Raw genomic sequence first — 24835 nt, forward strand, 5'->3', positions numbered from 1 at the left:
TATTCCTGTAAATCCTCAACAGGATATAGAGTCCAGGTACTGTCATTATGCTATCATACTTAAAACCAAGGAATAAAATACATCAGAAATTATTGTCACAGATAAGACTAATTTTCTCCATTAGATAACCATTTTTTTTCTTCACTTAGAAGACACTTTAAAGAAGTCCCTTTGAGATTAACATTTTTAAAAATTTATATTTTTGCACAGTTATATTTTAGAAATATTTGGGAAGGTGAAGTTTTATGTATTTGGAGTGATATTAAATCATAAAAGCATGCAAGGAAATATACAAACATACACATGATTATGTTTTATTTCCTTGCCAACAGAAAAGCAACTGACCTGGCAGCCTTAAATTTTACAATAAAAGAATACATCATAGTTTCAGCATTGAGTCATTTGCCTCTTTTTGATGAGGAAATAGACACCAAGTCATTTTCAATGAACTCTGTGATTTATGGAAATTCCTTTTTTAAGAGTTTTATTGAGATATAATTCACATGCCATAAAATCCACTCATTTAAAGTGAATAATTCAATAGTGTTTAGTCACATAATTGTGCCACTGTCATCACAATCAATTTTGAGGCATCCTTATCACTACAAATAGAAACCTGGTATCCATTAGCATTCACTGGCCACTTCTCCCCATACTCCAAAACCCTAAGCAACCATATCAAACTCCATAGACTTAAGCAACCATTAATCTACCTTTCTCTTCTATAGATTTTCCAATTCTATACATGTAATATTAACGGAATCCTTTCAATCAATTATTTTGAGACTGGCTTGATTCATTTAACATAATGTTTTTAAGGTTCCTCCATGTTGTAGCATGTGTCAGTACTTCAAATTTTTTTTTTTTTTTTGCTCGATTATACTTTGTATGATTATGCCACATATTGTTTATCCATTAATCAATTTGTGGATATTTGAGTTGTTTTTACTTTTTGGCTGTGATGAGTAATGTTGTTATGAATATTGTTTAAAAGTTTTTGTGTAGACACAGTTATTCATTTCTTTTGGGAATATACCCATGTGTGGAGTTGCTGGATCATATGGGGTCAATTCTATATTTAATGTGAAGAACTGCCAAATTATTTTCCAAACTGACTGCACAATTTTACATTCCCACCAGAAATATATTAAGGTTCCAATTCTTCCACTCAATGTCTGCAAAATTTCAGTTTGAATTTTGCATATTTTGATAGGATTGTATTGAATCTGAAAATCAGTTTGTGATTTTAACAGTATTAAGACTTTAACAGTGTTAAATCTTCCTGTCTTTGAATATGGAATGTCTTTCCATTTATTTATATATTTAATTTCTTTCAGTATGTATGTATGCATTAATCACCCGAAACTTTAAATAAAAAGTGAAAATCTAAATTGAATGTTTCAAATACTTTTACTATCCATTTGACCACGTTAAACCAAACTCCTAACTGTCAATCTATTATGCCCTGGGCTGTGCTAAGTCACTTAAGTTGTATCTGACTCTTTGTGACCCTATGGACTCTATCCCACCAGGTTCTCTGTCCATGGGATTTCCCAGGCAAGAATACTGGAGTGGGTAGCCATTTCCTCCTCCAGGGGATCTTCCTGACCCAGGGACCGAACCTGAGTCTCCCACACTGCAGGCAGATTCTTTAATTTCTTTCAGTAGTTATTTCAAATTTTTCAGAGTAAAAACTTCACATTTCCTTTGTTGAATTTGTGCCTAAGTATTTTATTCCACTGTAAATGGAAGTGTTTCCTTAATTTCTTTTTTGAAATGTTTATTGCTAGAATATAGAATTACACTTAATTTTTATATATTGCTCTTAAAGCCTGTAAACTCCCCAGCTTGATTATTAGTTTTAATAGGTTTTTAGTGGATTTCTTAAGATTTTCTGTATACAAGATCTACTCAATGTTATGTGGCAGCCTGGATGGGTGGAGAGTTCAAGGGAGAATCAATACATATATATATGGCTGAGTTAATCTGCTGTGCACCTGAAACTATCACAACATTGTTAATCAGCTACATTCCAATATAAAATTAAAAGTTTATTAAAAAAGGAGTAAAAGAGCAAGGAGCAAAGTATAAATGTTCTTTCGAAAATGAAGCAAGATTACAAATGGATGCCTCTGCCTGTTTGCTCTGGCATCCATCTGGCAGTGCAAATCAGGGACCATGAATGGAAATGAATAAATACTCCATCAAGATCAAGGTAGAAGAAACAGTAATAGCTCATAAAGGGGGAAACCAAAGACCACAGAGGTTGAGTGCATTGTCCAAAATCACAAAGCCAAGAAATTTCAGAGTCAAGATTCACCTCTGGTTCAGTTCAAAGTCTCTCAATTCCTGCTAGTTTCAGAAATTGCTAATGATTCATTCCCTCTCCTATATTTATTTTACATACAAGGGAAACCCCATATGCTTAACAGGTGATCTTTCAGCAGAAACTCTGAAGGCCAAAAGGGAATGGCAGGATATATACAAAGCACTGAAAGGGAAAAATCTACAACCAAGATTACTGTACCCAGCAAGGATCTCATTGAAAATTGATGGAGAAATCAAAAGCTTTTCAGACAAGCACAAGTTAAGAGAATTCAATACCATCAATCCAGTTTTACCACAAATGTTAAAGGAACTTATATTGTCAAAAAATACAAAATAAGAAAAAATATGTACAAAATCAACCCCAAACAGTTAAGAAAATGGCAAGAGCAGCTATATATATTTGTAATTACTTTAAAGGCAAATGGATTAAATGCTCAACCAAAAGACACAGACTGGATGAATGGATACAAAAACAAGACCCATGTACATGCTGTCTACAAGAAACCCACTTCGGACCTAAGATATAGACTAAAAGGGAGAGGATGGAAAAATACATTCCACGCAAATGGAAAGCAAAGACAGTTTGAGTAGCAATCCTCATATCAGACAAAATAGACCCTAAAATAAAGAATATTACAAGAGATAAAGAAGGACACTACATAATGATCAAGGGATCAATACAAGAGGAAGACATAACAACTGTAAATACCTAGAAACCTATATGCAGGTCAGGAAGCAAGAGTTAGAACTGGACATGGAACGACAGACTGGTTCTAAATAGGAAAAGGAGTACGTCAAGGCTGTATATTGTCACCCTGTTTATTTAACTTATATACAGAGTACATCATGAGAAAGGCTGGGCTGGAAGAAGCACAAGGTGGAATCAAGATTGCCAGGAGAAATATCATTAACCTCAGATATGCAGATGACACCACCCTTATGGCAGAAAGTGAAGAGGAACTAAAAAGCCTCTTGATGAAAGTGAAAGTGGAGAGTGAAGAAGTTGGCTTAAAGCTCAACATTCAAAAAACGAAGATCATGGCATCTGGTCCCATCACTTCATGGGAAATAGATGGGGAAACAGTGGAAACAGTGACAGACTTTATTTTTCTGGGCTCCAAAATCACTGCAGATGGTGACTGCAGCCATGAAATTAAAAGACGCTTACTCCTTGGAAGGAAAGTTATGACCAACCTAGATAACATATTCAAAAGCAGAGACATTACTTTGCCAACAAAGGTCCGTCTGGTCAAGGCTATGGTCTTTCTAGTGGTCATGTATGGGTGTGAAAGTTGGACTGTGAAGAAGGCTGAGCGCCGAAGAATTGATGCTTTTGAACTGTGGTTTTGGAGAAGACTCTTGAGAGTCCCTTGGACTGCAAGGAGATCCAACCAGTCCATTCTAAAGGAGATCAGTCCTGGGTTTTTTTTTTGAAGGAATGATGCTAAAGCTGAAACTCCAGTACTTTGGCCACCTCCTGCAAAGGGTTGACTCACTGAAAAAGACTCTGATGCTGGGAGAGATTGGGGGCAGGAGGAAAAGGGGATGGCAGAGGATGAGATGGCTGGATGGCATCGCCAACTCGATGGACATGGGTTTGGGTGAACTCCAGGAGTTGGTGATGGACACGGATACCTGGCGTGCTGCAATTCATGGGGTCACAAAGAGTTGGACATGACTGAGCGACTGAACTGATGCACTGGACATAATGGCAACCCACTGCAGTACTCTTGCCTAGAAAATCCCATGGACAGAGAATCCTGGTGCAGGCTACTGTCCATGGGGTCACAAAGAGTCAGACACGACTGAGTGACTTCACTTTCTTTCACTTATGCACTGGACATAGGAGCTCCTCAATACATAACACAAACACTAACAGACATAAAAGGAGAAATTGAGAGTAACAAAATAATAGTAGGAGATTTTAACACCCCACTCCCACCAATGGGCAGATCATCAAAGCAGAAAATTAATAAGGAACACCAGTCTTAAATGATACATTAGATGTGATGGATCTCATTAATATCTTCAGGACACTGTATCCAAATGCAGAGGAATACACATTCTTCTCAATACACATGGAGCATTCTCCAGGATAGACCACATCTTGGGTCACAAATCAAACCTCAGCGAATTTAAGAAAATTGAAATAATATCAAGCATCTTCTCTGACCCCAACCCTATGAGACGAGATATCAGTTACAAGAAAAAAAAAAAGTAAGAAACACAAACACATGGAGATTAAACAACACATTTCTAAATAACCAACAGGTTACTGAAGAAATCAAAAGGAATATCAACAAATTTCTAGAAACAAATGACAATGAAAACACAACTCAAAACCTATGAGTTTTGATTTCCATTTTAGTTCACTGATTTCTAAAATGTCGATGTTCAGTCTTGCTATCTCTTGTTTGACCACTTCCAATTTACCTTGATTCATGGACCTAATATTCTAGGTTCCTATGCAATATTGTTCTTTACAATATCAGACTTTACTTCTATCACCAGTCACATCCACAACTGGGTGTTGTTTTCCCTTTGGCTCAGCCTCTTCATTTCTTCTGGAGATATTTCTCTATTTTTCTCCATAGAATATCATATTGGGCACCTACCGACCTGGGGAGTTCATCATTCAGTGTCATATATTTTTGCCTTGTCATACTGTTCATGGGGTTCTCAAGGCAAGACTATTAAAGTGATTTGCCATTCCCTTCTCCAGTGGACCACGTTTTGTCAGAACTCTCCACCGTGTCCTGTCTGTTTTGTGTAGCTCTACATAGCATGAACCATAGTTTCTCTGAGTTAGACTAGGCTGTGATCCATGTGATCAGTTTGATTTATTTTCTGTAATTGTGGTTTTCATTCTGTCTGCCCTCTGATGAATAAGGATGAGACTTGTGGAAGCTTCCTAACAGGAGCAACTGATTGGTGTATTCTGAGTTTTGCTCTGAGCAGGGCCATGCTCAGTAAATCTTTAATCCAATTTCCTGTTCATGAGTGGTGTTGTGTTCCCTCCCTGTACTTTGACTTGAGGCCAAACTATGGTAGGGATAATGGCAGTAAGGTGACCTCCTTCAAAAGGATTTAGGCCCGCATGTCAGAACTCCCAGGACTGTAATATTCAGTGCTCCTGACCCCATGGCAGGCCTCTGTCGACCCATGGCTCTGCCAGAGACTACTGGACACTCACAGGCAAGTCTGGCTCAGTCTCTTGTGAGGCCACTGCTCCTTTCTCCTGGGTCCTGGTGCACACAAGGTTTTGTTTGTGCTCTCCAAGTGTCTGTTTACCCAGTCCTGTGGAAGTTCTGTAATCATCTAATGGAGTAAGTGGATTATCATTCATAAATTACATATATTTTGATCACATACATTTTAAGAAATGTCATTTTTCCTTGTATTTTCAACCATTTTTTAAGAAATATATGATTAATCTGTTGCATTAAAACAGTTTATCTATCTACATCATTAATTAAACTTTAATTTGCTGTGAAGAAAATGTGTTGTTTCAATGAAGAATGTCTTTGTGATTATGTTTTTATAGCACATACAATTGTTTTTGAAATCTTGTAATGAGTAATTCAAGTACAGGTTGCCTTTGATACAAATATTAAAATTATAGTTCATTAGGTTAACTTTGATTAATTGCTTGTCCATCAAACATCTGTACAAACATTCTAATGCTCCTCATTAAAAGACTTCAGATAGTGGATTGAATCTATAATATGCCTAATAAAATGAGAGCACCAATCACTGTTCCTAAAAATAAAATTTGAAAGAATTGTTTTTTTATATCAGCATGCCACAACTCCCAGGACTGTGTATTCAGTGCCCTCAATGTCACAAGTCACATGTCTTCTTCATGTGACATTTACTGTGCAGTTATAATGTCTGCATTAATAAAAGCAAGCGATTAGGTTATCTCTTGACCAATTAAAATGTACTTGCATTATTAATGTAAGGTTATATAAAGAATTACTTGTTCAATAACTTATCTCTAACGTATATGCAAATCAATATAAGCACTAGTAGAAAAGCGAGTACCACGCATTTTGTGCTTCAAAAAAGAAAAGCAACTTCTTTTTCCTCTTGCTCAAAGGCAATCAGTATTTTGATACTAGGACCATAATACATTTGACTAATTAAAATAAAAAATACTGGGAGAGGTACTAGGATGGTGGAGAAATAGTACTGGGATACCAATTTCACCCCCATAAATTCATTGAAAGAACATTTGAACACTGAGCAAATTCCACAAAACAACTTCTGAATGCTGGCAGAGGACATCAGGCACCCAGAAAGGCAGCCCATTGTCTTCAAAAGGAGGTAGGACAAAACAGAAAAGATAAAAAGAGAGACAAAAGAGGTAGGGACAGAGATCCATCCTGGGAAGGGAGTCTTAAAAGAGGAGAAGTTTCCAAACGCAAGGAAACACTCTCACTGGCAGGTCTGTGGGGAATCTTGGAATCTAAGAGGGCAACATAACTGGGAAGAAAAATAAATAAATAAATAAATAATTAAAACCCACAGATTACATGCCTAATGGCAACTCCCAGCACTTGCAGCTGCCACCAGCAAGCGGGGGTTGAACAGGGAGGCCCAGGCTGCATTGCTTAGGGTAAGGACTAGGCCCAAATGCCCTGAAGGCAATCTGAGGGAACTGACTTGAAATAGCAACCCAAACTGTGGGATAGCCAGAGAGAGAGAGAGACAAAAAAAAAAAAGAGAGAGAGAGAGAACTATTCCATGAACAGCCCTAACCTGAGGCACTGCCAGGCCCACTCACAGAACAAAGGACTGAGCGAATACCAGAGGAGAGCTAACAGGTTGTGGACTGGACCATCCCCCGCCAGAGACAAGCAGACGGGGGTGGGGGGTGGGGCAGCCAGAGCCAGAAACGGGCAATCGCTGTCCCAGAGAGGTGTCCTCTACCAAACAGCAAGCAGGCTGCATTGCTAACCTAGAGTTCTTGCGATTCTGGATGGTTGACATCTGCCGGGAGGATTGCAGCCAGAGATCAGCTCACCAGAAGAGACACATGGCACACCTGAGAAGGTGCGCCCGTTGTACACCCAGAAAACCGATGACTGGGATGGGGAAGAAAATAAGGCGCACTGCCCACCTGGAGGTGAATGCACTCGCAAAGCGTCTGGTCAAGTGAGCTGCTCAGACCTGGGAAGGGCACAGTACTCAGGTCCAATGGAGTCTGCGCTTTCGTGGAGTACTCAAGACCCTGAACCTGAGCGGCTTAGACCTAGAAAGTGCACGTAACACAGGGCCTGCCCCAGACAGTTCCTGGCAGAGTAACCTTGAGCCTGAGAAGTATAGACCATGAAAGCACACACACCATCAGTGGGGGCAAACCCAGTGTGGTGAAGACACTGCAGGCACTCCCCACACATACTAGCGATATTTGTTTGCAGTGTTCCTCCTTCTCCACATCACGACCGAACAAGTGAGCCTAAATAAGTAACCACCTTCGCCCCCTTGTGTCAGGGCAGAAATTAAACACTGAAGAGACCAGCAAACAGAAGAAGCTAAAATAAACAGAGGGAACTGCTTTGGAAGTGACAGGAGCAACAGATTAAAACCCTGTCGTTAGCACTGACTACATAGGAAGGGGCCTGTAAATCTTAAGAAGTATAAGCCGGATCAAGGAACTATCTGAAACTGGACTGACCCCACACTGCCCTCAACAGCTCCAGAGAAATTCCTAGATATATTTTTATTATTATCATTTTTATATTTTTTATTTTTAAATCCTCTATTACTCCTTTAATTTTCATTTTTATAATCTACTGCTAAGCTAAGTCACTTCAGTCATGTCCAACTCTGTGAAACCCCATAGACAGCAGCCCACCAGGATCCCCCTTCCCTGGGATTCTCAAGGCAAGAACACCAGAATGGGTTGCCATTTCCTTCTCCAGCGCATGAAAGTGAAAAGTGAAGTCGCTCAGTCATGTCTGACCCCATGGACTGCAGCCCACCAGGCTCCTCCATCCATGGGATTTTCCAGGCAAGAGTACTGGAGTGGGGTGCCATTGCCTTCTCTGTTTATAATCTACTATCACCTCACAAAAAAAAAAAAAAAAAAGACCCTATTTTAAAAGCAAACTATATATATATATATATATATATATATATATATATATATATATATATAATTTTTGTGACTGTTTTCTTTTTTTAATATTTTTGAGAGTTTAACTTCTACTCTATATTTTTAATCTTTGCTTTTTGGTATTTGTTATCAATTTTGTACCTTTAAGAAACCAATCTTTAGTACCCATTTTTACTTGGGAGTGTGAATACTGGCTTGATTGTTCTCTCCCTCTTTTGACTCTCCATTTTCTCCACTTGGTCGCATCTATCTCCCTCCTCCTTCTTCTCTTCTCCATGTAATTCTGTGAACCTCTCCGGGTGTCCTTCACTGTGGAGAAACTTGTCCTCATTAACCTAGAAATTTTATCATTGGTGCTGTATAAATGGAGAAGACTTGAGGCTACTGTAAGAATAACACTGAAATCCAGAGGCAGGAGGCTTAAGTTCAAAACCTGAAAACACCAGAGAACTCTTGACTCCAGGGAACATTAATCAATAAGAGCTCATCCAAAAACCTCCATACCACAATGAAACCAAGCACCCTCCAAAGGCCACCAAGTTCCAAAGGAAGAAATACCACACTAATTCTCCAGCAGTACAGGAACATAGCCCTGAACTTCAATATAAAAGCTTCCCAAAGTCACACCAAACCCACTGACACCTCAAAACTCACTACTGGACACTTCATTGCACTCAAGATAGAAGAAATACAGCTCCACCCACCAGAACACCCACACAAGCTTCCCTAACCAGGAAACCTTGACAAGCTACATGTCCAACCGGACCCACAGTGAGGAACCTCCAGAATAAGGAGGAACCACAAACTGCCAGAATACGGAAAGACCACGCCAAACAGCAATCTAAACAAGATGGAAAGGCAGAGAAATACTCAGCAGGTAAAGGAACAAGATAAATGCCCACCAAACCAAAGAAAAGAGGAAGAGATAGGGAATCTATCTGAACAAGAATTCAGAAAAATTATAGTGAAAATGATCCAAAATCTTGAAAACAAAATGAACTTACAGATAAATAGCCTGGAGACAAGGATATAGAAGATGCAAGAAATGTTTAACAAGGACCTAGAATAAATAAAGAACAGTCAATATATAATTAATAATGCAATATATTAGACAAAAAAAAAACACTCTAGAGGGAACAAACAGTAGAATAATGGAGGTAGAAGATAGGATAAGTGAGGTAGAAGATAGAATAGTAGAAATAAACGAAGCAGAAAGTAAAAAAGAAAAAAAAAAAGAGTCAAAAGAAATGAGGACAAGCTGAGAGACCTTTGGGACAATGTTAAATGACTCAACATTTGAATCATAGGAGTCCCAGAAGAAGAAGATAAAAAGAAAGACCATGAGAAAATACTTGAGGTGATAATAGTTGAAAACTTACCTAAATTGGGGCAAGAAATAGCCACCCAAGTCCAAGAAACACAGAGAGTTCCAAACAGGATAAACCCAAGGGGAAACACCCCAAGGCACATATTAATCAAAGTAACAAAGATCAAACACAAAGAACAAATATTAAAAGAAGCAAGGGAACACCAAAAAATAACACACAAGGGGATTCCCATAAGGATAACAGCTGATCTTTCAATAGAAACTCTTCAGGCCAGAAGGGAATGGCAAGACATACTTAAAGTGATGAAAGAAAATAACCTGCAGCCCAGATTACTGTACCCAGCAAGGATCTCATTCAAATATGAAGGAGAAATCAAAAGCTTTACAGACAAGCAAAAGATGAGAGAATTCAGCACCACCAAACCAGCTCTCCAACAAATACTAAAGGATCTTCTCTAGATAGGAAACAAAGAAAGGATGTATAAAGTTGAACCCAAAACAATAAAGTTAATGACAATGGGATCATACTTATCAATAATTACCTTAAACATAAATGGGTTGAATGCCCCAACCAAAAGACAAAGACTGACTGAATGGATACAGAAACAAGACCCCTATATATGTTGTCTACAAGAGACGAACCTCGAAACAATGGACACATACAGACTGAAAGTGAAGGGCTGGAAAAAGATATTCCAAGCAAATAGAGACCAAAAGAAAACAGGAGTAGCAATACTCATATCAGATAAAATAGACTTTAAAACAAAGGCTGTGAAAAGAGACAAAGAAGGACACTACATAATGATCAAAGATCAGTCCAAGAAAAAAAGATAACAATTATAAATATATATGCACCCAACATAGGAGCACCACAATATGTAAGACAAATGCTAACAAGTATGAAAGGGGAAATTAACAATAACACAGTAATAGTGGGAGACTTTAATACCCCACTCACACCTATGGAAAGATCAACTAAACAGAAAATTAACAAGGAAACACAAACTTCACATGCTACAATAGACCAGTTAGATCTAATTGATATCTATAGGACATTTCACCCAAAAACAATGAATTTCACTTTTTTCTCAAGTGCGCATGGAACCTTCTCCAGGATAGATCACATCCTGGACCATAAATCTAGCCTTGGTAAAATAAAAAAAAAATGAAATCATTCCAAGTATCTTTTCTGACCACAATGTAATAAGATTAGATGTCAATTACAGGGAAAAAAAAAAAAAAAACGATTAAAAATTCCAGCTTATGGAGGCTGAACAACACGCTGCTGAATAATCAACAAATCACAGAAGAAATCAAAAAAAGAAATCAAAATATGCATAGAAATGAATGAAAATGAAAGCCCAACAACCCCAAACCCATGGGACACTGTAAAAGCAGTGTTAACGGAAAGGTTCATAGCAATACAAGCTTACCTAAAGAAACAAGAAAAAAGTCAAATAAATAACCTAACTCTGACCCAGAGGGATGGTGTGGGGAGGGAGGTGAGAGGGGGGTTAAGGATGGGGAACACGTGTACACCTGTGGTGGATTCATGTTTATGTATGGCAAAACCAATACAAATATTATAAAGTAATTAGCCTCCAATTAAAGTAAATAAATTTATATTTTAAAAAATGACCTAAATCTACACCTAAAGCAACTAGAAAAGGAAGAAATGAAGAACACCAGGGTGAGTAAAAGGAAAGAAATGTTAAAAATTAGGGCATAATTAAATGCAAAAGAAACAAATATGACCATAGCGAAAATAACAAAGCTAAAAGCTGGTTCTTTGAGAAGATAAATAAAATTGACAAACCGTTAACCAGACTCATGAAGAAACGAATGGAGAAGAATCAAATCAACAAAATTAGAAATGAAAATGGAGAAATCAAAACAGATAACACAGAAATATAAAGGATCATAAGAGAATACAATCAGCAACTCTATACCAATAAAACAGACAACTTGGAAGAAATGAACAAAATCTTAGAAAAGTACAACTTTCCAAAACTGAACCAGGAAGAAATAGAAAATCTTAACAGACCCATCACAAGAGGAAGGTAAACTTAAGGCCACCATCTCTCTAATACCAAAACCAGACAAAGACACCACAAAAAAGAAAACTACAGGCCAATATCACCGATGAACATATATGCAAAAATCCTTAACAAAATTGTAGCAAACAGAATCCAATAACATTTTAAAAAGATCATACACCATGACCAAGTGGGCTTTATCCCAGGGATGCAAGGATTCTTCAATATCTGAAAATCATTCAACGTAATACACCACAATAACAAATTGAAAGAAAAAAAAACAAAACAAAACATATGATTATCTCAATAGATGCAGTGAAAGCCTTTGACAAAATTCAACATCCATTTATGATAAAAAACCCTCCAGAAAGTAGGAATAGAGGGAACATACCTAGACATAATAAAAGCTATATATGACAAACCCACAGCAAACATCATCCTCAATGGTGAAAAACTTAAAGCATTTCCCCTAAAGTCAGGAACAAGGCAAGGGTGCCCACTCTCACCACTACTATTCAACATAGTTTTGGAAGTTTTGGTCACAGCAATCGGAGCAGAAAAAGAAATAAAAGGAATCCAGATTGGAAAAGAAGTAAACCTCTCACTGTTTGCAGATGACATGATCCTCTACATAGAGGATAAACCCTAAAGACTCCACCACAAAATTACTAGAGCTAATCAATGAATATAGTAAAGTCGCAGGATATTAAATCAACATGCAGAAATCCCTTGCACTCCTATACACTAACATTGAGAAAACAATAAGAGAAATTAAAGAAACAATTCCGTTCACCATTGCAACAAAAAGAATAAAATACTTAGGAATATATCTACTTAAAGAAACTAAAGACCTATATATAGAAAACTATAAAACACTGGTGAAAGAAATCAAAATTGATACAAATAGATGGGTAAATATACCATGTTCCTGGATTGGAAGACTCAATATAGTGAAAACGAGTATACTACCCGAAGCAATCTATGGATTCAATGCAATCACTATCAAGTTAGCAATAGTATTTTTCACAGAACTAGAACAAATAATTTCACAATTTGTATGGAAATAAAAACCTTGAATAGCCAAAATAAGCTTGGAAAAGAAGAATTGAACTGGAGGAATCAACCTGCCTGACTTCAAGCTATACAACAGTCATCAAGACAGTGTGGTACTGGCACAAAGACAGAAATATAGATCAATGGAACAAAATAGAAAGCCCAGAGATTAATCCACGCACATATGGACACCATACCTTTGACAAAGGAGGCAAGAATATACAATGGAGAAAAGACAATCTGTTTAACAAGTGGTGCAGGGAAAACTGGTCAACCACTTGTAAAAGATTGAAACTAGAAGACTTTCTAACAACATACAGAAAAATAAATTCAAAATGGATTAAAGATCTAAACATAAGACTAGAAACTATAAAACTCCTACAGGAAAACATAGAGAAAACACTCTGACAAAAATCACAGCAGGATCCTCTATGACCCATCTCCCAGAATAATGGAAATAAAAGCAAAAATAAACAAATGGGACCTAATTAAACTTAAAAGCTTTTTCACAATGAAGGAAACTATAAGCAAGGTAAAAGACAGCCTTCAGAATGGGAGAAAATAATAGAAAGCAAAGGAACTGACAAAGAATTAATCTCAAAAATATATAAGCAACTCCTGCAGCTCAATTCCAGAAAAATAAAAGACCCAATCAAAAAATGGGGTGAAGAACTAAACAGACATTTCTCCAAAGAAGACATACAGATGGCTAACAAAGACATGAAAAGATGCTAAACATCATTCATTATCAGAGAAATGCAAATCAAAACCACAATGAGGTACCATTTCACGCCAGTCAGAATGGCTGCAATCCAAAAGTCTACAAGCAATAAATGCTGGAGAGGGTGTGGAGAAAAGGGAACTTTCTTACACTGTTGGTGGGAATGCAAACTAGTATATCCACCATGGAGAAAAGTGTGTAGATTCCATAAAAAACTGGAAATAGAACTGCCATATGACCCAGCAATCCCACGGCTGGGCATACTCACCAAGGAAACCAGAATTGAATAAGACACGTGTACCCCAATGTTATTTGCAGCATTATTTATAATAGCAGGACATAGAAGCAACCTAGATGTCCATTGGCAGATGAATGTATAAGAAAGCTGTGGTACATATACACAGTGGAATATTACTCAGCCATTAAAAATAATACATTTGAATCAGTTCTAATGAGGTGGATTAAACTAGAGCCTAATATACAGATTGAAGTAAGCCAGAAAGAAAAACATCAATACAGTATGCTAACACATATATATGGAATTTAGAAAGGTAATAATCATAACCCTATATGTGAGACACCAAATGAGACACCAATGTACAGAACAGTCTTTTGAACTCTATGGAAGAGGTCGAGTATGGGATGATTTGGGAGAATGGCATTGAAACATGTATATTATCATATGTGAAATGGATCACCAGTCCAGGTTCGATGCATGAGACAGGGTGCTCCGGTCTGGTGCACTGGGATGACCCAGAGGGATGGGATGGGGAGGGAGGTGGGAGGGGGTTTCAGGATGGGGAACACATGTACACCCGTGGCTGATTCATGTCAATGTATGGCAAAACCACTACAATATTTTAAAGTATTTAGCCTCCAATTAAAATGAATAAATTTATTTTAAAAATTAATTTAAAAAATAAAATTAAATACAAAATACTGGATAAATGTTCACATGCATAATGTTTGTCTGAGGTAAATCAGAATTCATTGAAAATTGTATTCAAGTAACATGCAATACTAAATCCCAAATGGTTAATTCATAACCACCTATATTTTGGATAATAGTTCACAAATGTTGTAACAGGAGTAAGAATATTGCCACTAGAAAAAGTTTTCATGGTTTCTGTCACATTTGAATCAATTTATTCAAAGTTACTTTAGCATAAGCGTTTTCACATTTGTTTCGTTATATACTTTGACATTTCCAAATCCTAGCCTAGAATAACCTAGAGGTGATCCTAGCAGTGGGAATATCTGGTGCCACAAGTGTCCTTGCTCTTATTAGTGCCATGTCATAAAGCATCATTACAGGAAGAAATCCTTTCTCTTCTTCAGGTCATAAATAGCAATGATAGAGTCATAGCTCACACTCTCCCCATTTTATATGTTATGTATATTTTCAGTAAAAAACTCAATTTTATATAAACAATTATTTAAATGGAATGTCTAAAGTAATTCACATCTCTGAGTTTTCTTTCTAGATATAAGTTTTATGAATGTTACATAATTATATATGGCTGAGTTTGTATTTTTTACTTTTTAATAAGCATGAAAGGATACTTTTTCATATCTTTGAATTTTTTTGTACTTCCTATTCTTTTTTTTTTTGTATTGGTTTTGCCATACATCAACATGAATCCGCCACGGGTGTACATGTGTTCCCAATCCTGAACTGCCCTCCCACCTCCCGCCCCATACCATCCTTTTGCAAAAGCAAGAGTTAATATTCTTGCTTCCCAGCCTTTGGCTAAGACCAAGTGAAAATCAAAGACACCAGTACTGTAATTGTGTTGAAAAGCATCTTTAAATAGAATATTTTAAAAGTCACCAATTACATTAAAAGTATAAATTGTTCTTTACTCACTATCATTAACTCTTCACTTGGTCTTAGTCAAAGGCTGAGAAGCAAGAATATTAACTCTTGCTTTTGCAAAATATAGTTATTGAATAAGTATCTAATAGTGAATTTATGCACAAATATTTCCCCAAGTAATCCAAAAATATCACAAATGATTTTGTGTTAATAGTGACTTATCACTTTTTTAAGTGTGTATTAACATGTTTAACTCCAATAGCCTTTGCTTAACTAATACAGTGGACAACATTTATTATTAATGATTCAATATATTTAAAAAACTCATTATTTGAAGAATCTAACACACTAGCAAGGGTATCCTAGAATTTATACTAGTGGAAGTTTATAGTATTGAATTATTAATTTTTAAATGGATTGAGCAAATTTCTATTTCTCATAAGATATATTCAAAAACTGGGTTAAAACTGAAGTGTGAAGATTTTGCCAAATGAGTTCTTACACAAGGCAGCTGTGTCCCAGTTTCGCACTCTAAATAAACATAGGCTTCCTGCTTTATAGAACAGCAATATTTATCACCAAATTCACTTCATTAGTACAAACAGGCCAAGATTATGGGATGAAAGGCATTGGCTACATTTATTGGTCATTAATTATTCTGTATGATCTTCATAATGTCTCTGGCCATAGACCAAAAGTCACTTTTTCCATCTTCCAAAAGGAGAATCTAAAAGTCTGATAGATTCTTTATTAAACTAAAGAAGTTAAAAGTCATATGAAGACAATGACCTTGTTCTGCATTGGACTTCAGTAGATACTAAGTTCAGGCTATAAATCAAACTTTTAAGGAATAATAAAAATAGTCTCTTCTAACCCCTCAGTCGGAGAAGGCAATGGCACCCCACTCCAGTACTCTTGCCTGGAAAATCCAATGGATGGAGGAGCCTGGTGGGCTACAGTCCATTGGGTCGCTAAGAGTCGGACACGACTGAGCGACTTCACTTTCATTTTCACTTTCACTTTCATTGGAGAAGGAAATGGCAACCCACCCCAGTATTCTTGCCTGGAGAATCCCAGGGACAGGGACGCCTGGTGGGCTGCCGTCTATGGGGTTGCATAGAGTCGGACACGACTGAAGTGACTTAGCAGCAGCAGCAGCAGCAACTCCCCAGAATTTTTTTTTCTTTTCTAATTTCAAAAGGCAAATACAAATAATGCTTTTTGAAGTGTCCTTTGCATCATAATACTGCTAGCGTGATAATGCTTTTCACCTAAGTGTCATTGCTTCTTCATCAAGTATGTATGCACTATTTCAAAAATATGGTAAAACGTAAAAGACTAAAGTAGTTAAAAATTTGGCATATATGTGCGTTCTGTCTTAGTTTCAGAGAGATTTGAGTGTTTAAAATATTTTACAATCGCATGATGCAGAATATGTCACAGAGTTTTTAAAGGAAAGACATTAAAATTAATTTTATTAAAGTATATCAGTTAATATTAACAAATAAGTTTTAATTATTTCAAAGTATTGCTGATAGACATGAAACAAAATATATTCAGTCATATGATCCATGCGATTATTTTGGGATACTGTGATAATTCCAAGGATTTTCTTCTTATATTAGGTTTGAACTGTTCTTTTCATCAAATACTAATTTTATTTTCATCAGATACTAATTTTAAAGAAAGGAAGACTCTTCTTTATGATCATTGTTAACTGAACCAGTGTAATGTTGTCACCATTATTTTGCTGAGGTCCTACTAACCTGATAATATAAAAAAATCTGTTACACTTGTTGATTAATCAGAAATGTTGTAGCAACTGGAAGTCATTTCTCATTGTTTGTTGGTTGTTGGTATTGTGAGCTGTAAGCATGTATGTGCAGTGTTTTGAAATCTGAGAAATATCTGTGCAATTATGGACAGTTACACTGTGTGAAAATTTTGCTTTAGTCATTTTAATCTAAATGCAATCCTAGGTCATTGATATTGGGGCTAGTGCACTGGGAGGACCCAGACGGATGGTATGGGGAGGGAGGAGGGAGGAGGGTTCAGGATGGGGAACACATGTATACCTGTGGTGGATTCATTTTGATATTTGGCAAAACTAATACAATTATGTAAAGTTTAAAAATAAAATAAAATTAAAAAAAAAAGAATTTGCTTAATTTAAAATTATTTTTTGTTAAGTTTGGTAACTTTCAATTTACACTTTGTTATATAAGAATAAAACTCCATATACCTGTGGCAGATTTATGTTGATGTGTGGCAAAACCAATACAATATTGTAAAGTAATTAGCCTCCAATTAAAATAATAAATTTATATTAAAAAAAATAATAAAAGTATAAAAAAAAGAATAAAATTCTTGCAAGTCTAAATTTAGATCTAATGTATGATTATGGAACTATGAATTTATCAAAGGACTTGTGTAGAGAAATAATTTATTAGTATAAAAAAAGTACTGTTGTTGTTCAGTTGCTCAGTCATGTCCGACTTTTTGTGATCCCATGGACAGCAGCAAGCCAGGCTTCCCTGTTCTTCACTATCTCCTGGAGTTTGCTCAAACTCACGTGCATTGAGTCTGTGATGCCATCCAACCATCTCGTTCTCTGTCACCCCCTTCTCCTTCTGCCCTCAATCTTTCCCAGCATCAGGGTCTTTTCCAGTGAGTCAGATTTTTGCATCAGGTGGCCAAATATTGGAGCTTCAACTTCAGCATCCATCTTTCCAATAAATATTCCAGGGTTGATTTCCTTTAGGATTAATTGGCTTAATCTCCTTGCTGGACAAGGGACTCTCAAGAGTCTTCAACACCACAGTTTGAAAATGTCAATTCTTCAGCATTCAGCCTTCTTTATGGTCCAACTTTCATGACCATACATGATTAGTGGAAAAACCACACACACACACACACACACAACACATATGAAGCATAGCTATATTTGTAGCTGTAAAGTAGCCAACTCTAGTATTTTCACAGTAAGCCTTCCAACCCTACCAATCTCCAGATGCTTGCTTATTCATCTCATCACAAATTATTATCTTGGTGATGGTAAATTCACCCAATTTGTTCCCAGCAAGTCTCAGTGGATATTAGAGAGGTGTCAGGTGACAATAGGATCACTTGTCTTATGATTTTTGCTTCTACTGTGTCCTTTTGGCACTCTGACTAATTTACTTCCATGAGTAGATTGAAAGTGCCAATTTTTAACAGATTATTTTCAACAATATTAGTGGAACTTAAAAGCACACAAAACTCTAAATAAAAAGTGAAAATCCGAATTGAATGTTTCAAAAACTTTTACTATGCATTTGGACCACACTAAACCAAACTCTTAACTGTCAACCCATTTTGTGTTCTGTCATGCTAAGTCACTTCAGTTTCAGTTGTGTCCGACTCTTTGTGATCCTATGGACTGCAGCCCACCAGCTTCTCTGTCCATGGGATTCTCCAGGCAATAATTCTGGAGTGGGTTGCTGTGTCCTCTTCTAGGGGACCTTCCTGACCCAGGGATTGAACCCACACCTCTTGTGTCTCCTGCATTGGCAGCTGGGTTCTTTAGTACTAGCGCCACCTGGGAAGCACCATCAATCCATTAGGCATGTCATAAATTTCACAGTTATTCATTGGGAAGACTAAATGATGAACTATTAAGGACAGTATTTTTTTTTTTTTTTTTGCTGAAATAAATGTATTGATTACAATTTGATGTTCTCCTAAAGCATGACACTGAAAATCTACTTGGTACTATTGGGAAACTACTGAAAGAGCAAGGAAAGCAAATTTATAACAATATTTCATCCTTTTTCATGAGAGTTCAACTTTGAAACTAATCAAATGATTGGTATAAGAACTCTGTTGTGTGCAAGTTTCTATCAGAGATTAAGAGATACATTAAATGAAATGATTTGACAGGAGATTTCTGTATAATGAACATTCAATTCAGTTTTTGAATAGCACTAAGGAAAATGTCTGGAGAAGGAAATGGCAACCCACTCCAGTATTCTTGCCTGGAGAATCCCAGGGATGGCGGAGCCTGGTGGGTGCCATCTATGGGGTCGCACAGAGTCGGACACGACTGATGCGACTTAGCAAGGAAAATGTCTATAAAACATGCATTTGTGTTCACATTGATAAAGGTTAGAGAATAAGATGAAGCATCACTACAGCACATTTAATCACATCTATGAGCTTGTCATCTGAATTTTGAAAGGCTGGAATTTTTTCCCTCTATTTCTTGAAACACATATATCAGCCAATTAAATGATATGAGTTAGTAGATAGTTCTCAAAAGCAATTTAAAGGTGAAATAAGTGTAAGCATTTAGAATGAAGGAAAATATTATCCAAATGAATTTATTTAACCTGATAAGAGCACATTTTTTTTCTCTCAGACAACACAGGTTAACTGTAATCTAACAGTGATTTTAATTTCATTGTGCAAAAAATATATTTCAATATTCTGTCATTTTTCCTCACTCCTCAACAACTGCAGATGGTAACAACTCTCTCATAAGTGATTTCCAAAGAGAGATATTAGGTAAATCTTGTCTGCAATATATCCTTTACAGATAGGTACTCTTATTACCTGGTTATATATTCCATTTCCCCAGTATACTTCATTGATCTGCATATAGGAAGAACTTTGGGCCACCATATAACTCATATTTAGATCAAGTTGCCTTTTCAATATGATAAAATGATCAACAATATGACTACATCACATTTTCCCAATAGAAGACTACTGTAATATCCACAGAGTACTTAGTCAGTATGTGAAGATAATACATACTAATATATACATACTTGGAGAAGGCAATGGCAGCCCACTCCAGTATTCTTGCCTGGAGAATCCCTTGGACAGAGGAGCCTGGTGGGCTGCTGTCTATGGGATCGCACAGAGTTGGACACAAATGAAGTGACTAGGCATCAGCATAATATATTTCCTAGAAAGAATATTTATTTCTTCAAAGTTAAATGCTATTAATGAGTTACAGAAAAACTCAGGGAATGTTAATTTAACTGTAATTAATTTGAACTCCACTAATACACAATGCATGTTATTTTGAAATTTCACTGAGTTAATCTGTGCCTGACTCATACTATCTCTTTAGGGAAAAGTTTTCTAAGCTAATTCAATGGTGTCTATAGTATTAAGGGAGAATGTATCAGTTCAGTTCAGTTCAGTCGCTCATTCGTGTCTGACTCTTTGCGACCCCATGAATCCCAGCATGCCAGGCCTCCCTGTACATTACCAACTCCCTGAATTTACACAAACTCATGTCCATCGAGTCGGTGATGCCATCCAGCCATCTCATCCTCTGTCATCCCCTTCTCCTCCTGCCCCCAATCCCTCCCAGCATCAGGGTCTTTTCCAATGAGTCAACTCTTCTCACGAGGTGGCCAAAGCATTGGAGTTTCTGCGTCAGCATCAGTTCCGCCAATGAACATTCAGGACTGATCTCTTTTAGGATGGACTGGTTGGATCTCCTTGCAGCCCAAGGAATTCTCAAGAGGCTTCTCCAACACCACAGTTCAAAAGCATCAATTCTGCAGTGCTAAGCTTTCTTTATAGTCCAATTCTCACATCCATATATGACCACTGGAAAAACCACAGCCTTGACTAGATGGACCTTTGTTGACAAAGTAATGTCTCTGTTTTTTAATATGCTATCTAGGTTGGTCATAATATTCCTCCTAAGGAGTAGGTGTCTTTTAATTTCATGGCTGCAGTCACCACCTTCAGTGATTTTGAGCCCCCCAAAATAAAGTCTGACACTGTTTCCACTGTTTCCCCATCTATTTCCCATGAAGTGATGGGACCTGATGCCATGATCTTCGTTTTCTGAATGGTGAGCTTTAAGCCAACTTTTTCACTCTCCTCTTTCACTTTCATCAAGAGGCTTTTTAATTCCTCTTCACTTTCTTCCATAAGGGTGGTGTCATCTGCATATGTCAGGTTACTGATATACCTCCCAGCAATCTTGACTCCAGCTTGTGCTTCTTCCAGCCCAGCATTCCTCATGATGTACTCTGCATATAAGTTAAATAAGCAGGTGGCAATATACAGCCTTGACATACTCCTTTTCCTATTTGGAACCAGTCTGTTGTTCCATGTCTACTTCTAACCTGCATATAGGTTTCTCAAGAGGCAGATCAGGTGGTCTGGTATTCCCATCTCTTTCAGAATTTTCCACAGTTTATTGTGATCCACACAGTCAAAGGCTTTGGCATAGTCAATAAAGGAGAAATCGATGTTTTTTTTTTTTTTTTTTTTTTTTCTGGAACTCTCTAGCTTTTTCCATAATCCAGCGGATGTTGGCAATTTGATCTCTGGTTTCTCTGCCTTTTCTAAAACCAGCTTGAATATCTGGAAGTTCATGGTTCACATATTGCTGAAGTCTGTCTTGAAGAATTTTGAGTGTTAGTTTACTAGAGTGTGAGATGAGTGCAATTGTCTGGTAGCTTGAGCATTCTTTGACATTTCCTTTCTTTGGGATTGCAATGAAAACTGACCTTTTCCAGCCCTGTGGCCACTGCTGAGTTTTCCAAATTTGCTGACATATTGAGTGCTGCACTTCTCCAGCATCATCTTTCAGGATTTGAAATAACTCAACTGGAATTCCATCACATCCACTAGCTTTGTTCATAGTGATGCTTCCTAAGGTCCATTTGACTTCACATTCCAGGATGTCTGGCTCTAGGTGAGTGATCACACCATCGTGATTATCTGGGTCATGAAGCTCTTCTTTGTACAGTTCTTCTGTGTATTCTTGCCACCTCTTCTTAATATCCTCTGCTTCTGTTAGGTCCATACCATTTCTGTCCTTTATCGAGCCCATCTTTGCAAAAAATGTTCCCTTGGTATCTCTAATTTTCTTGAAGAGATCTCTAGCCTTTCCCATTCTGTTGTTTTCCTCTATTTCTTTGCATTGATCACTGAGGAAGGCTTTTTTATCTCTCCTTGCTATTCTTTGGAACTCTGCATTCAAATGCTTATATCTTTCCTTTTCTTCTTTGCTTTTCACTTCTCTTCTTTTCACAGCTATTTGTATGGCCTCCTCAGACAGCCATTTTTCTGTTTTGCATTTCTTTTCCATGGGGTTGGTCTTGAGCCCTGTCCCCTGTACAATGTCACAAACCTCTGTCCATAGTTCATCAGGTACTCTATCAGATCTAGTCCCTTAAATCTTTTTCTCACTTCCACTGTGGAATCATAAAGGATTTGATTTAGGTCATACATGAATGATTAAAAAAACTATATTTAAAATAATATTTTTCTTCCTTTTTTAAAAGTAATTTATTTATTTTAATTGGAGGCTAATTAGTTTGCAATATTGTAGTGGTTTTTGCTATACATTCACATGAATCAGCCATGGATGTACATGTGTCCCTGATCCTGAACCCCCTCCCACCTCTCTCCCCATTCCATCCCTCAAGGTTGTCCCAGTGCACCAGCCCTGAGCACCCTGTCTCATGCATCAAACCTGGATCGAATATTTTTAAATTATTTTTTTAATGAAGGATAATTGCTTTACAGAATTTTGATGTTTTCTGTCGAAGCTCAACCTGAATCAGCCATAGGTATACATATATCCCCTCCCTTCTGAATCACTCTCCCATATCCCTCCCAGTCCCACCCCCTAGGTTGATACAGTGCCTCCATTTGAGTTTTTTGAATCATACAGCAAATTCCTGTTGGCTACCTATTTTAAATATGGTAATATAAGTTTTCTTTTTTTTTTTTTTGTCTTTTAACTTTTATTTTTATTTTTAAATTTTATTTTATTTTTAAACTTTACAAAATTGTGTTAGTTTTCCCAAATATCGAAATGAATCCGCCACAGGTATACCCGCGTTCCCCATCCTGAACCCTCCTCCCTCCTTCCTCCCCTACCCTCCCTCTGGGTCGTCCCAGTGCACCAGCCCCAAGCATCCAGTACCGTGCATCGAACCTGGACTGGGGACTCGTTTCATACATGATATTATACATATTTCAATGCTATTCTCCCAAATCTCCCCACCCTCTCCCTCTCCCACAGAGTCCGTAAGACTGATCTATACATCGGTGTCTCTTTTGCTGTCTCGTACACAGGGTTATTGTTACCATCTTTCTAAATTCCATATATATGCGTTAGTATACTGTATTGGTGTTCCTCTTTCTGGCTTACTTCACTCTGTATAATAGGTTCCAGTTTCATCCATCTCATTAGAACTGATTCAAATGTATCCTTTTTAATGGCTGAGTAATACTCCATTGTGTATATGTACCACAGCTTTCTTATCCATTCATCTGCTGATGGGCATCTAGGTTGCTTCCATGTCCTGGCTATTATAAACAGTGCTGTGATGAACATTGGGGTACACGTGTCTCTTTCCCTTCTGTTTTCCTCAGGGTATATGCCCAGCAGTGGGATTGCTGGATCATAAGGCAGTTCTATTTCCAGTTTTTTAAGGAATCTCCACACTGTTCTCCATAGTGGCTGTACTAGTTTGCATTCCTACCAACAGTGTAAGAGAGTTCCCTTTTCTCCACACCCTCTCCAGCATTTATTGCTTGTAGACTTTTGGATTGCAGCCATTCTGACTGGCGTGAAATGGTACCTCATAGTGGTTTTGATTTGCTTTTCTCTGATAATGAGTGATGTTGAGCATCTTTTCATGTGTTTGTTAGCCATCTGTATGTCTTCTTTGGAGAAATGTCTATTTAGTTCTTTGGCCCATTTTTTGATTGGGTCATTTATTTTTCTGGAGTTGAGCTGTAGGAGTTGCTTGTATATTTTTGAGATTAGTTGTTTGTCCGTTGCTTCATTTGCTATTATTTTCTCCCATTCTGAAGGCTGTCTTTTCACCTTGCTAATAGTTTCCTTTGTTGTGCAGAAGCTTTTAACTTTAATTAGGTCCCATTTGTTTATTTTTGCTTTTATTTCCAATATTCTGGGAGGTGGGTCATAGAGGATCCTGCTGTGATGTATGTCAGAGAGTGTTTTGCCTATGTTCTCCTCTAGGAGTTTTATAGTTACATTTAAATGCCAAGTATAAGTTTTCATGTTATTCTTTCCATATATCTCACCCTCTCCTCTCTTCTCCCCATGTCATAAGTCTATTCTCTATGTCTGTTTCTCCATTGTTGCCCTGTAAATAAATTCTTCAGTACCATTTTTCTAGATTCCATATATATGTGTTAGAATCTGATATTTATCTTTCTCTTTCTGACTTGCTTCACTCTGTATAATAGGTTCTAGGTTCATCCAACTCATTAGAGGTGACTGACTCTATTGTGACTGACTCAAGAACTGACTCAAATATGTTTCTTTTTTATGACTGAGTAATATTTCACTGTGTACCACCACAATGTCTTTATCCATTCATCTGTCAATGGACATCTAGGTTGTTTCCATGTTCTAGTTATTGTAAATAGTGCTGTAGTG

This window comes from Bos grunniens, chromosome X, assembly GCF_055505025.1.
Source record: "Bos grunniens cultivar Pamir isolate PY7600 chromosome X, Bosgru_T2T1.0, whole genome shotgun sequence".
Classification (NCBI taxonomy): Eukaryota; Metazoa; Chordata; class Mammalia; order Artiodactyla; family Bovidae; genus Bos; species Bos grunniens.